We start from the raw sequence: 15,655 nt of genomic DNA on the forward strand, positions 1-15,655 counted from the left end.
ACACTTCTCTTTCTTCTTAATCACTCAAACTTTGGTTCCCTTCCTTGGAGTGTCACTGATAAGTATCTTGCCTTTTCACATCATACTGTTTAACCTTTTTTTCAGGTGCTATCCAAAATCTAGATCCCTATATCAGTAAGCGATATGAAAAACACTTGATTTCTTTCCAAGCTCAGGAAAATGGAGAAATCCCCACCCTTTCAGCTTCCCTGGAAGAATGTAGTAATCCTTTTTTTTTTTTTTTTTTTTTTTTTTAATTTTGCTCATAACCTTGCTGTATTGCAAGTTAAAGAAACTATTCTTTTGAGCCTGGCACCAAACTAATTTAAATTCCATATTTTCATTATCTTCCTATTAACCACTAGTGCTCTGCAACAAAGAAGCTATTTGAAATATATAATGCTACAGCCGTTCCATGCTGCAAACTCTCAGGGGCACTTCAATAAATTACATCCTCATAATGAAGAAGTAGAGGGAAAGAGTGGCAACAATAGATTTTTTTCACAATAGAATGAAATTGGGATTTGATCTGATGCAACATGACTTGCTCACAGTGCAGATAGAATATCAAATCATCCCTGCGAAATTTAAACCTTGCTATAATCCCCCCCGTTGCATCCATTGTTCTGCCGAAACATTGAAGACTACATATAATAGTTTGCAAATGGGGATTTAGTTGATATAGTTTATTTTTTTCAACTTGCTCAATTTAATTACCCTCAGCCTACAGTCTAATTTATGTGTGTTTGATGTCACTATTCATTAGCAGTACAGATACGGCCTGGAAAGTGACTGTAAAAAAATGTGGCTGGGTTCCCTTCTTAAACACGCTGCATTGGTTATATACTGGAGTTGTGTTACAGAATGGGTTTGGAACAACACGGTCAGAAAAATTACTACCTAGAGAAGCATAAGAATGTGAGTTTGTATAAGAAATGTCTGTAAAAGTTGTAGCATCAAAAAGACATAGTTCTAATGAAATATCTCTAAAAGTTGTAGTTACCAAAAGGACATTCTGTGCCAGGACACATCTGATTCATTAGCTGTCACTTAGAGGAGAGACAGACAGACAGACCCTAAACTAGAGTTATGATTTTCAAGGTCATTGGCCAAATTGAAAAACTGGCAATACATTTAATTGTGGGTTACTGTGAAATGGATTTGTTTGGGTTTTTTTCCTTCCCTTAAATAAAAATTCCTCACAATGTTTTTAAACAAATGTAAGGTTTTGTAAATCCAAAATGATTTTTTTTTTTTTAGTTCAAACTATGAAATGAAGGTCACTTCCATCTGAAAAAACATTTCCCAAATGTATTCGGTTTTCACTTGTGTGGTTTTTTTTGGTTGTTTTTTTTGTTTTGTTTTTTTTTTTTAAGAATACAAATATTTCCACAATCAAAACAACTTACTGACATTGACAGAAACTTGCAGATTAGTTTTGATTAACCAAAATACACATTTGTAAGAAAGTTATAAGCACTGGTTTGGCTGAATCTTCTCCTAAATACACTGCCTGGCTCTAATGAAACTACACGTCCGACCTGGATCCCAGCTTGGGAGTCCCTGAGTTTGTCAGAGGCCAAATCACGGTGCTGGCTCTGCCAGTCTCTCCATTTCTGCAACTACAGGTGAGGTTTTCCAGTTCAGGCCCATCCTGCTGTCGGGGAGACACCTGCTCAGAAAATCCTTTCAACACAGCTTCCTTCCTCCATCCTTCTTGTCCCTGGATAAGGGGGGATTAGTAAACCCCTGGAAACAGGAGCCCTTAACCTATCGCTGTGGCCGCTCTGCTGCTTGTTGCTCCCTACAGATGGGCGCTGCTGAGTTATGGGGCAAACCAAGTGGGCAAGCTCTGCTCTGGGAGGTCCAGTTACCCTCTACAAGCACAGTCTTTGCTTTAGGCTGTGTGTCTTTGCCTTCTGTGTGTATTGCTGAATGATATAACAGTTGCTAAGAAATTAATAAATAACTCATTAAAAACAAAAAAAAAATCCTACCCCTCTCCCCACCAACACCAAATTCCCTGCTGGGGTAGAGCAAATGGCACTATGCCCACTCGTGGGAGGTCTCGCTTGGTCTCAAAATCCTTCCCTGGGTTTAGCTGAATTCTCAGGTTTCAGGAGCATGGCCTGTTGCCCTTGTTTCCCCAGCCACGGGGCTGAGGAGGAATTCCTCAGTGCCTGACACTTGCCAGCTGGCCGGAGCTGCTGCTGATTTTGGGGGGGATCCCATGAGCTGGCAAACAGGTGCCGGCGGCTGTGAGAGATGCGCTTGGTCCCAGCGCTGCACCGACTGTCTGAGTGATAGGTATTGCTTGCATTAGGGGTGGATGGGGTCTGGAGCTTATGAACTATTGCATGTCAACATAGTGATTGCTACCAGTTATCTGAATTAAAATCTACCTATTCTTACTATGAAAAAATATAGCCTACCTAGCTATATTAAAACAATAGGATGAATCATTATAAGTATCAATTAAATCAACCCTTCCAGTGACAAGTGAATATTTGATTTTCTACCCCCAAAGGACAGTACATACCATATTACACTACAGTGATATTCTCTAATAAATTATCTAGCTGACATCTTGCCTCCGAGGGGTAGAGGGAGATTGTTAACAAAGAAGACAAACCCATCTCTTTCCTATTTATGCTTCATCTCCATTATGCATAAGGGCACCGGTCTCAGTGCTCTGTACCTTGTAAACAATGATAACTAGGCGAGGAAGAGTTTATTTGCTGCTTGCACACGTGTATATATATAGTTTTGAAACATGTACAAAGCAGTCATGGAGTCAATCCCAGTTTTGTCCTTTCCCCTTCCTTTCCCTACCCAGAAGCAAGTAGTATCTCGGTGATAGTAAGGGAAATATTAGGTCAGATCCTCCAGTGACTGTGCATCAGCATCGCTTCATACAGAGCCTCATGTAAGTTGGGAAATCACACTGGTTGTGCAAGGAGACTACATGAAGTTGGCTGTCTTGGGATAGGTGCTGGCTCTGTACAGGAGCTGGAATAAATGGAAGGGCTGGGTTTGCTCTTCTTCAGTCTTGGGGATAGTCAGGAAAAGGCTGATTTGTCCCTCATTATCTCTTTCCTTATTTGTGGAGATGGTGACCCCAAACATTCCTACTGGGGCTAAGATTTGGTGAAGAGCCAGAGGAAAGGCTGTGTGAGGAGTATTTGTTGGATGCAAGGGAACACTCGTGAGGCTTTGGAGAGGGTTTCAGTAGTTGGCGATGTTCAAGAGAATTTTTGAGAATATTAAAGTGGAAATAATATTCTTAATTAATTCAACATTTTGACCAAGTAAGCTGGGGGAGAGGGAGATACATGACAGCTGGTGGAATAAAATTTCACAAACTTCAGTGAGTTCCACTGCCCAAAAATCCTTTATTGGTTCTCTTGTTTCCAAAATTGCAATGGCATCCACTAAGGGACCAGGAACCACACAGTGGGGCTCCTGTACATAAGCAAGCAAAGCAGGAGTTTTAGAAGACAGTTTTGAATGAATTTACACTGAAAATGCTCCTCTGATTCACTTTGCACATACTTAAGAAAGTACTTGTCGGGACTTGATTGCACTTGAATACAATACATTAACTCATTCTTCTGTTTACTGAGAGCTTATTATGTATTATTATCTATTTATTAGTATTTGGATCAACTAGTTACATGCAATTTGGTTTATTTCAAGTAAGCTTTTTGAACAAATTTTCGCACAACTTTATCCCAGTAAAACATGACAGAAGAATTGGTTTGATGGGCTGTGTTTTCCCTGCTTCTGCCTCCAAAAGGGTTTTCACAGCCCTCAAATAGGAGTTATTGTGGTTTAGTGCCTCAGAGTTGCAAGTAAATGGCAGTTCTCCACAGGGAAGGATATGTCTGAAAAAGGCTCAGCCTTCTGCACATAGCGGAATAACTGCAGGAGAAGCCTTAATTGGGTGCAGGACGGAGGAAGGAAAGCAAGCCCTTGACAGGTTGAAATATTTTTCTATAGCAGCAGCATTTTAGAGACACTTGTTAATGAAGATGATTGATTGGAAAATGAGTCAAAGCTTTTAAATCTTTAAAATGATATTTTTTTTTTCTTCTTGAAAGTGGATTCCTCATCTGATCATGAAGACAAGAGAATTTTCCTTTACACTTCCAAAGAATTAAAAGTTCCTCCAGGCTCAATCTGAGAAACACTGCGTAATTATGCACGGGACACCTGGTGCAGTTTGTGTGACAGGCAGAATGAGGTATCTGGTTTGCTTCTGAGAGACAGAGAATGGTGAGAAAAAAGGTGTAATACCTTTTGTGCAAAGTGTTTAATACTGTCTTTTGTCAAACAAATTAACACCAGACAGCCTTCCCAAAATCCAATCAAAGCTAACAAACAGCTGGAATATTACCTGACATGGCCAAAATTTTTAGACAATATGTATTGTTGCTTCTCATGAAAAATAATGAAAAAAAGTAAATAAAAGGATGTTTTCAAAAGGTTTTATTGTCTACTCTGTTCTAGTGGAAGTGGTAGTCATCAATATTGGTAGGAAAGGTAGAAATAATGGTAGCAACATTAATTTCCATCTTCCACTTATGTTTCACTTCCAAACACATGAAGTGTATGCTAAGAAGATACAGGGTATGAATGTAACATTAATAAGAGCTCAAATATAAAAAAATCCCAAAGTGAAAGCTTTTCCACCAATTTAGATTTGCTGCCTATTTGTATTTAATAAATAAAATATATCTTTTGCTGCCTACCTATATAGCTGGCACTCATAAATAAAATACTGATGCAGTAGAATTTGAACATGAAGAAGGGAAGTGAATATATTTTTAAAATATTTAAGTTACATGAGGCAGAACAAACATAGTTGGTAGGCTGTATTGCTTTCTGTGTATTCAGTCTTACAGCCTTACTGTTGCTGCATGCATGGTTTATATGCCTTCAAATTGTTTGAGCTCTAATGGTCATAAAGATTAGGATAAATTAAAATCCAGTGAAGTAGAAAGCAAGGTTCTCCCCACACACGCTTTCTTAATTTTTTTTTAAATGGGTCTGCTTCAAGCAAAATATTCAGTTCAGAAGCTCTGACCTCAGATAAAGAATGTATTTTATCATAGCTTTAAATCAATGAATATTCTCCATGTGCTCAATGTTAGCTGTGTGTGTAAACATCTTGCTGAATCAAGGCCTCTTCTGGCAGAAACCCTGAAGTCTCCACACGTCCAAGAGCAAAGCTGTTCACCTTGGGAAACGCACAGGCTTCATTTGTAACAGAGAAGCCTGTGCTAAATATACCTTCCTGCTGATCCAGGGTGAAAATGAACTGATGCCTTGTTCAAAAGTATGCATAACTGGCCTTTTTTGGCTGTTTTGCAAGGTGTATGGGGTGTTAAAAGCACAGCTGAATTCTCCTTTCAGATTTGCACTTCAATTCTGGTGACTTGCAAACCACAACTGTGTTTACAGTCTGCGCAGCCCTCTTTTTTCAGGGTCACATGCTGTGTTTTTTGTCTTTAAATGATGGAGACTGAAATGATTTTTCCTCTCTTGGTCTGGCTTTATCCTCTGAGTACACACGACACAATTTTGGGCTGGATGCAGCCTAGGTGATCTGCTGAGCCTTGGATCTCTTCACAAGATCTGCACAGACAGAGATAGGGAGCATGTTTCATTCCAGCTCTTGTTTGCAGTCCTCTGTGATGGTTCAGTAATCCTAGGAGCTAACAATAATAATATCAAGTGTCATTACCAATGGCTTTTTTAATCATCATTATAATTCTTACTCTGAATAGCACTTAAAGCACATTTTTATCTTTTGTCGACAATAAAGTGCAGCCTCATAAATATTTAACTTGTCTGATTAAATTATCCATGCTGAAACAGATAACTGGGCGCTTTAATAAGCTTAAACTAGAATCTTGGCTGTTATTATCTCCCTGGAGAAGAGAGAGAAAGCGATAAAGGTTCCCCCGGCTGGGTGACCCTCGCACTATTCAGCTCAGCAGCGGGAGATTCATATCAAACCTGAACGAGGCCTCAGAAACAAACACAAAGTTGATGATAATTAATAGCAATCATTGTCTGTCTTTATGGCTCTCCAGCCGATGAGTGTGCTAGGAGAGGACAGAAAGTCTGCATGGCTTCTCCATTGTACAGCCAGAGAACCAAAGCGGGGAGAGGTGGCAGTGGTGGCTGTGCTGATGAAGGTGTCTTGCTGGAGACGAGGCAGAGCTGCGATGCCTTAGAGTTAGATCACCAAGCCAGCTTCCTCTGTGTAAAGCCCCTTTTCTACACTCATAGATACCTGCTCCAAGCCTGTACAGAGATTTTTAGGGCCAGAGAGGGCTGCTATGGTCTTCTCTTGAGGCACAGTGAAACATGCCAGCCATGGGATGCCACCCAACTCTTTTTGTTTCAAGCCCTCTGGCTTGCAGCTGGATGAAAGCATGCTTTTTTAAATTGAAAAATTAAATTATGATGGCAACTGCTGTTTTTTCTCTTTGTGTTCCTGGACAGTGTTGAAACAGCCTCTGAGTCACCTGCTGCTGACTCTTGCGGTCATTGCCCTCACTCCAACAGAGGTATCTTCTGTACCTCTGTCCTGGCTCGTCAGCCTGAGTCACTGTGAAAGCTCTGCACAAGCACCTGCACTGGGTCATAACCCTCTAGCAGGCATGAAAGCATCTCCCAGAGCCACTTTCAGCCCAGAACTGCAATATATTGCCAGGTCCTCATCTTGACATGTGTCGCGTACAAAGTACGCTCTGGGGTTTGGTGCAACTTCAAGGCCTTGTTGAGGGAGAGAGGGGAACCAGATGGGATGCACCTTGAAGGAGGAAAGCACGAAGATGTAGGGGAGTCACATTTGGGGCAGAACCTGGGACAAGGCAAGCTTGAGTGGGAAGCAAAAGAGGGACCAAGGGTGGGAGAAAGAGAAAGAGGAATGAAGATTTGGGGCCAGGATCAAAGCTGCATAGGATGTGTTGTGTTGTGGAGATGGTGAGTCTCTGCAAGACTTTTTGTACAATCAGAGCACCCGCTGCAGGGGTGGATCAAGCTGGCTTTGTTTGATCCCAGCCTCCAGATCACTTGCTGCTGACTTGCAGTGAGTCATCAAGCCTTTGGTTGTGCTCCTCAGCTCTTTCATGTACTGTCCAAAATTCTTGTGCTCCTCCTTGTTTCCTAATCGCTTCTACTACCCACTCCACACCATCTCTGCTGTGGCTCTGCCAAACAGCTGCAGGGAGTACAACTATGAGCCAGAAGCTGGTCCCCCTCATTTTAAACAGAAAGAAGTGTTTTGAGATTACTTTGTGTGCACAGGGGAACAGCTTCAGGCAAGTGTGGACTGGGCTGAAGTAGAGAGGAAGCAAGAAAGATTCTCATTGCAACCCGTTGGAATGAATAAAGTCGGCATAGAAAATTTGGAGCACAAGAGCAGGAGACCTGATCTGATTTTATTTGCAGTCCCTTTGGTACTTTACAAGAAATTAAGCAAAATGTCTTCAACATCCTTCAGCAGCAAAAAAAATAACAACTAAAAAAAATGCACTTGCATATCTGAGGAAAAAGAAAAAAAGATTGGTCTGAAAATAAAAGGAAAAACAGGGCAAGAAATCTAATTAACAGACTTACTACCTCAGGGGAGAAGAAGAGTTTGTTTTGCAGCTTCACAGGATGGGAAGGATTTAATGCTAAGTGGGTGCCTATATGTCCATGTGCACATGGATTTCTAGCTCTATGTCTGTGCTTTTGTGTCTGTGTCTAAGTATAGAGACGGAGAGTTGGCAGGACTTGTGTTACTCCATTTATATGTAAAATGTATATACATTATTTATACATTTGATACAAAACATGGAACAAGCTGTCAAGAGCAGGTGTGGGGTATATGTGTGAGAAATGACTAATATATACTTTCTCCCTGCTTCCAACTTACACAAACACACCCAACTCTTCTGACTACATTTCCACTCCATTTTAGGCCAAATGCTCCCAAAACCACCGCACACTCTGCACCCTTCCCTGCAAAGGAGGCACTAACAAATAATAGCTGAAAAAACATCATCCCATAAGCTCTCATTCTTCTTTTTTTAAACCATTTTCCACGATTTTGTTGCACTCTAGTTTTTCAAAAGAGAAACTTCAAGCAAAACTGCAGGTACTTGCCTTGCTGAGGAAAGAACATATAACATCAAATGTAATTGTTAGTCTGGCAGGTAGTGCTCAGGCCTCCCTGTTAATTAATCTTTAATGTCATTAATTGGTTGTCTGCTTGGCGGCAAGAAAAAGGGTAAACATTGTTCACAAATCAATTTAATTCTGCTTCTAACCAGCTTGTTTTCAAGGGGGTAAAAACAATTATGAGCATTGCACTGACTGGACACCCAGGCTTTACTGATAACACCACTGGAACAATACAATATGCAAGCCATGCTCACTGGTGCATGGCTGCTGATTGAGTTTCTTTCCTCTCGGATTGACTCATTTGTTTGTTGTGGATGAAGGTACAGGATAAGAAGAGGATATTGTTGGATTTCATTCCTTCTGGCCATCTGACTCCTTTTTTTATACCCTGGGCTTGCCCTAAAACAGACCTTCTGGAGTCTGCTGCAGCATATGAAAATAAAAGCGATTGTTCCTGGCTGTGGCTATTCAGCCAGCTTACAGTGCCAGCACGTGTGTTTTTTTCTTTCCACAGCAGGCCCTGGGATTTTTCATTCTGTTAATCGCTGTGACAATCTGTGCTCCAGCACCTGGGTACAGAGCTGGCACGGTACAGCCAGCGCTTAGTTTTAGCATGAAGGATGGGCGTGACAGCTTTTGCGACAGCAGCGTGGAACTTCCCTTGCTCTTAGTCAAATTTCAACAGAGGTGTTGGACAATATGCCAAAATGAGAAGGTCTCAGGATGGAATATGTAAGATCTGGATGGTAGATATCATAGAGGGCTTTTGGTGAGGTCCCTGTGTTCACGCAGACATCGGTGGTGCAGCAGAGAGCTCTGGGCCCCCCACAATCCATGGCTTTTCCTGAAGATCAGGGGAAGGGTCTGTGTGTGTGTGTGTGTGTCTCTGTAAACTGTTATTCCAGAGCGTCTCCCAAGATCCATCTTCTATTTTAACCCTTTTCCTCCTGCCAGAATTGACCTACTAGAGTTTAGCCTTATGTCAAATAAGCCTGAAATAGCCTTTAGTTAGCTAATACCCCCTCTTAATGTTCTTCACTGCCTTTAGAAAAGCTCAACTCATGCTATGATAATGTGACAAATGTCCTACTCCAGCCCTCTGGTTGGGCTCAGAGAAAGCTGGCAAGTGAGCTGCATGGAAAAGGTTCTCTTGAACATTCAAATGATACTCGGGACTAAGCAGAACATCAGCCTTTGCTGTCCTGAACTTCAGAGCAACTCAAAACACCTGGTAAATCAGCCTGGTAACTCAGGAAAGCTGGGATTAGGGCAGCAGGGAACCTTACAAATTATCAGTGAGTAGCAAGGGAGGAGGTTATTCCTTTGGTTAGGGCCAGGAGCTGATATTGAGTTTTGTCATGCTCTCATCTGTGAAATTTTCTTTGCTTTAAGGAAGAAAACACTCCCTCTCAGAAATTTCTTTTGGAGTGATGAGACCTTTTGGCTTATGTTACTATGTGCTATACAAATGGCAATGAATGTGAGCTAGCAGCAGGGTTAGGAATGAAGAACAACTCTGGTGGAGGAAGAGGAGGTTGTAGGGCAATGAAAAGAGGATGATTTCATGGTGACACTGGATTCCCTGCTCAGCTCCATGCAGAACTTGCAGCGTGACCTGGGGTAAGTCTTTCTGTGGGATTTGTGGCTTGATAATTCTTGTCCTGGTCCTGTTCTTGGTGCATGGTGTTGCAGAGAGCGCGAGGACTAGGTGATGTTACTGCAGGTAGTGGCACTAGTCCCCTCAGCTGGTCCAGAGGAGATATGGTGGCATTGAAAGGGCAGAAGCCGCAAATAAAAACGGCTGATCATGCAGTTCCTCACCAATGTTGCCAATTCTAACTTTTTCTAAGGACTTGTTGCTTTAAAGCATTTTGTGTATATTTTGACATCTTTCGCTCTTCCTGAAGGACTTTAAAGGCCTTTTCAGTAGCTCATAGGAGAGAGAATGGGCTATGTATTCTAACCATGAGTGTTTAACCCTAGATAAAATGTATGGTTTGGATGTGAATTTGTGGTGCTTTGCCTCCTGCAACTGTAGAGGTTGAACTTGGCTGCTTTAAGTTGGGCACACATAGACACAGACCTTAATTCCTTCAGTAGGGCTGTTCCTTTGGACAACACCTTTATTCAAACACCCTGTGGCATTTCTCGTTCTGTCATGACAATTTGGAACACTATGGCTGCAGTGTTTAGATACCTAACGTGATGGTATTTATGAAACCTGTGTCACTGTCTTTCAAGGAGGCTGGAGTCTCTTTGTGTCCTTTTACTCTTAAAATACCCCAATACGGACAATCTCCTTTGTGCCTCAGATATTTTCACAGAAACTCATTGGGGCTTTTCTGCTACTAGTTGAATTATTTTTTTCCCCCCTCTCCTGAAAGCTGAATGGAAAAACAACCTTCAACATATCTTGAAATGCCCCATTCACCTTCCCTGAGTGCTTGGGAGCTGACTGACATTTCCTATATGCCCCTCTGTTGACCCAAAGCACTTGCCAGGGAAGCTACTTCTTCCATATAGTTTATCAGCTACTGTTGGGATTTTCAAAGATTGTCTGAAACTTATATTTTCTTTTGAAAATGGTTTTAACTTAATTACTCATAAGTCTCTAAGAGGGTAATACTCTCACTGGTTGGGGTAATTAGGAAGCCTTAATTAGTTCTTTCAAAAACAAAATCAAAACTTAGCTGTGTCATTGCTATATCACCCTCGTTAGTTCAATCTGGTAGCTTTTAACTGGCACATTTATGTTTCTGATTTACATATATTTCCTATGGTGCTGAGCAATATAACTTGCAATAATAATAATGAAAAAGTTAGGTTACTCCAGAGAGACATTACATGAGAGATGTGGGTATAGACAATACATGAAGAATATCCCAGTATCCCAGCTGAACTTGGTTTATTACCGCAGTACTTAAAATACAATTAAAAGTGTATGTGTGCATGTCACAGTTCTTCTGTCACTAACCTTGCCCTCATTTAAATTCTGTGGGTGAGTAGGAATGCATTATTGCTCTAGAAAAAACCCTTATTTTTGGAGGATAAAAATGGCACATGTAAGCTTCTCTCAAGTACTATGCTAAAGCTGCCAGGTATGTAATCTCCAGAATACTCAAAGCGTGTTATTAGCCCCAGTCCGACTGGTCTGTAGACAGACTTTTAGCTGGAGTCAGCTGAAGGTTTTCCTCATGAACTTGAGTGAAACAGTGATGTGATTTTTTAAAATTATTTTTAAATACTAATTAGAATGGCAATTTTGGCCCAATCAGTACTCTGCTCTAAAAGAGATATAAAGTCTTTATGTAAAGGTATATTGAACCTTTTTCACTATTAAAAAAAACAAAACAAAAACTGCTCGTGGTGGGGGGTGTGTGTGTGTGGAACTTTCATACTACCCTCTAATGAGTAAACAATATGACTTGACCTGTATCAACATGTGCTTCGCTATGATTCGGAGTTTAAAGTGATTCTATAGGTAGAGTCTTGGGGTAGCACAGAATTTTCTACTTCCTTGGACAGCTTTCACCTGTCCAAGGGATGCTTCCAGGAGTGGAAAGGGGATTCAAAAAAAGGTGGGTTTCTTGGTGGTGTGGGTTTTTTGGTTGCTTTTGGTTTTGTTTTTTTTTTTTTAAACAGGTTTACTTATACATACTATAAACTCGTGGGGCGGCAAGTCTGGGATTTACCTGGTGAGTTTGTTACAGCGTTGTCCAGTGCTTTTCAGCTGTTTGCATATAGTCCTCTGCAGTTTGTTGCTGGCTACAGCAACAAGAGAATCACTTTCCAGACTTAGCATGCTTTATAAAAACTGCCCCTTGCTGCCATCTGGGTCTAATTCTTCATCCTGAATACTGTATTGCTAGTGCACCTTCTCAGTGTCTCTGTAGTGGGTTATGAAAAAAAAAAAAACACTTTCAGCTGGAAGGAGATATCACGGTATCTGTTTTCCTTGTGGGGAGCTGCTGCTGGGCTCAGAATGAGAAATGACAGTAAGGGACCATCTGAGCTGAACTGTCTTTCTTTTTTTAAATTCTTTTTTAAATTATTTTTAGACTTTGCGTAGAAATGTCAGGGTTGAATTGCACAGGTGACTGAGGAGGCTGAAGCAAAGGGAGGTGTAGGTCTGGGGCTGCTGAGGGACAGCTTTTGGTGCTTTTGGGAGGTGGCGATTTCAGGACAGTCAGAACATTTGGAAAACTACTTTGTATATAAAACCATAAATGGCCCAGCTAATGTTTGCACGTTCCCTATTATATCTCTTATTTATAGTACTCTGTGTTTATTAAAAAGGGGAAGACAACAGGGAATCTGTTTCAGTCTGAAAATCCTGGGAGTTAAGAAGTAATTTATAAGTTGCTTATCTGGGATATATATTAACCAAAGCTACTGAAAATGCTTATGATCGGCCTCTTAGAACCAATTTTATGATGTTGAAAGACAAATTTGTCACATTTGAATGTAACATAATTATTCAAGATGGTATTCACTTTTAAAATGAATATACAGAACTGAAGTTTCATTCCTTGCTGCATTTTTAAAAACGTTTTATTCTTAATGCAAGTCATGGTATGAGCATTATGTAGGAGTTCACTCATTTATTTACAAGGGTTATCTCCCTGCTTTCCTCATCTGCTTGCTCGTTACTGAGGATCTTGGCCCTACTCTGATCTCCCAGTGCTGTGATGGCCAGCAGATCCCCCTGACCTTGCAGCCTCATTTGCAGAACCACCATCACCTTTATCTCCTCTCTCCAGGGAGTTCTCTTTGAGGAAAATGTGATCAAACCACTCTGATGCATCATAAGCCCCCATCAGTCTTGCAGTTTGCTCCCCAGGCTTGATGGCATCTGTAAGGCACTAAAAGATGCTTTTTTTTTTTCCTTTAATTTGAACAACATTCTGCTGTCTGCAGAAATGAGATCAGCCCTTCTTTTCTGAACTTTTCCTTTGCCCCTTGACATAGCTTCCTTGGATGTAGGATGCTGCACCTATTTCTCTGTTGCCTGTGAGCGACATGAGCTTGCTTGAGAAAACATGCCACTGGAGTTGAAAACTGACCAGTAAGTGGCAAATCCAATAGATTTACCAACAGTATAGCATCTAGATTAAGAGACAGCCTCTAGTAATGATGTAGTCCATCTCCAGTTTATTATGATGCTGTGGGTTTGAGAAGTTTTCAGATAAAACTGCAAACCATGGTGAAACAACACACATGAATCTTTCCATCTGAGTGCTTTTTTACGCAGTATTTACTTTCTTATAATGGCTAAGCCTGAGCTAAACAAGCATGTTCCTGTGAAATCAGCTACTGTTTGCTCTTCCCCAGCCATGCTTACCCTCTGCAAAGCCACAGTATAAACTAATTAGGGATTTGCTATTTGGAGAAAGTTATGATAAGTTTGCCGACAAGGGCATCACCTAATCTCATTGCACACACGTCAGTGGCTATACATGTGTGAAATTAAGTGGGTTTTTGCTGATTCCTGCAGACTGCCTGTTTTTATCTTGAGACAACATTCCCAATCGTAAAATGCATTAACATCCGCTATCAGGGGCTTACTGTAATATGTGTAACACCAGCAGCAATTCTTTGATATCGCCTTCAAATGCATTGTTAAGGGAGATCACAGAAATGGCTTTGATAGGCTACATGATTTACCTAGTAGAAGGAAAAGCTGATAGGGAAAATAATCCTGCAAGGTTTTTGCTTCAAATAGAAATGGTATAGATGGATCTGGTGCCTCAGCTGGCAATAGGAGCTGGTCTACCTGAGGGCATTTTGTTCTTTTAAACTAGTGTTAAGTGAAACAATTGGCCTGTGAAGACCTTGGAATCACACACACACCTGCATTTGGGAGGATGATGGGAGTTTTGAAGTGATAATAATGCAGAGCAGGGAATAAAAAAAAAGCCAACAAACCAACTACCTTCTATGCAGTGAAGAGGGAACATCTCCAGTTCTAAAACCGAAGCCTAATTTTTTCTCTGGGTCACAATAAAACAATAATTACTTAGCTTCTACAGGATTTGCTGCAGGGGAGATACGACTGTGGTTAAAGCACCAGATACACATGGCCAAGAAGACAATATTCAGTTGTTTTGTAATGTGTTTACTTTGTACTTTTAAAGAGACTTCCAGCTAGTTGAAGCTTTCTGGGCTTTCAGTTGAAGCACAGCTTTGGAGGCAGTAATGTCCCATTGGGAAAGAGGGTAAGAGTAATAAATTACAGTTTGTCACATGCATCTGAACTTAACTGCAGGTAGGCCCAATAAAATGACTCCTCTGGCAGCAAGCAATTACTTCATGAAAACATTGCTTTTGCTCAGCTGTCACAGTAAATGCCATTAAAGCACCACGCAACAACAGTCTTATGGAGCCTTTTGATTGAGTACAACCAAGATCGGCTGCTCAAGGACATCAGCAAATGCTCTGTGTCCTCTGCATGCTGCTCAGCGCAGCCTGCCCATGGTAATGCTGCTCTTCTCATTAGAGATGCTCCAGGGCACTGTTAGGACACCATCTCCTCTATCCCTTTCTTGAGCTGCTCCAGTTCTAAGTACAGTGGCTGCAGGATGCAACTGTACCTAAAACGGGGTGGGGGTGGGGGAACAAAGAGTTTGAGGTAAAAACCCAAGACCAGGGTTTTTCTTATTGAAGCTTAACATCCTATTTCAGTCTGGAATCTCATCACAAAACTTTTTCAGATCTGTGTGCTTTCTGCATTGTTCAGTAGAGATCAGCATTCAATTTTTGGGGAGTAGAAAGCATTGGGAAATGTACTGCAAAGCCTTGGGTCTGAAATAGGTGTGTGTGGAGAGAAGTATATAAAATAGAGGTGATTCGTTATTATCCGATGGCTTGCACTTAAGTATTGATTATTTTTGTTCTATCTTAACTCTATCAAAATATGTGTAGTGGGGATCTGCAAACCAGGAGAGGTTTGGTGGTACTCAAAGGGAAGGCTTTCCTTTTACCTCTTCTTTTCTCTGGGGGTGGAGGCAGGAAAGGCAAGAGAAGTGAGAATTAACTGAAACCTCCATTTCTTCCCTGTTAATTAAACTAAACTAAACCTGTATAATCAGCTAAGTCATGAGATATATGGAAAAAGACAGTGAAAACATCCAGTTAAGAATAGACTGACCAGACATGTGATTTATGTAGTTAACCTTACAGATGTTAACGAATGTGTAGTTTGTGGGGAATGAAACCAAGCTGCTTCCTATAATGGGCTAATTGGGATTGCTGAGGCTGTTGCACACCAAGTAAAATAACTAGGCTGTGAGCAAGGTGCTGAGTTTGGGATATTTGCCCTGTGGCATTCAAAGCATGAAAGAAAATCAGTGGAAATTGCAGGGCAGACTGGCTTAATCAGAAGTCCCCGCTGTAGCAATCAGGATCAAATGAATAGTAATTGTGTTAATCAGCTTGTGAACTTTTATGCCATGTTCATAATTTCAAATATCACCAA

At 41.0% G+C, this 15,655-nt stretch overlaps 1 long non-coding RNA gene across 1 annotated transcript in view; it reads left to right on the top strand.

The window, feature by feature from the left end:
* The first annotated feature begins 9,568 nt into the window (after positions 1-9,568).
* The window catches only part of LOC148050297 (uncharacterized), a 124,894-nt gene continuing 118,807 nt past the window's right edge, over positions 9,569-15,655 (top strand). Inside the window, exon 1 of the long non-coding RNA XR_015701405.1 lies at positions 9,569-9,801. This is a non-coding gene — a long non-coding RNA (uncharacterized LOC148050297). The remainder of the gene's footprint in view (positions 9,802-15,655) is intronic.

Source organism: Nipponia nippon, unplaced genomic scaffold (assembly GCF_047370975.1).
Source record: "Nipponia nippon isolate SJK-2023a ecotype South Korea unplaced genomic scaffold, ASM4737097v1 scaffold_9, whole genome shotgun sequence".
Taxonomy (NCBI): domain Eukaryota; kingdom Metazoa; phylum Chordata; class Aves; order Pelecaniformes; family Threskiornithidae; genus Nipponia; species Nipponia nippon.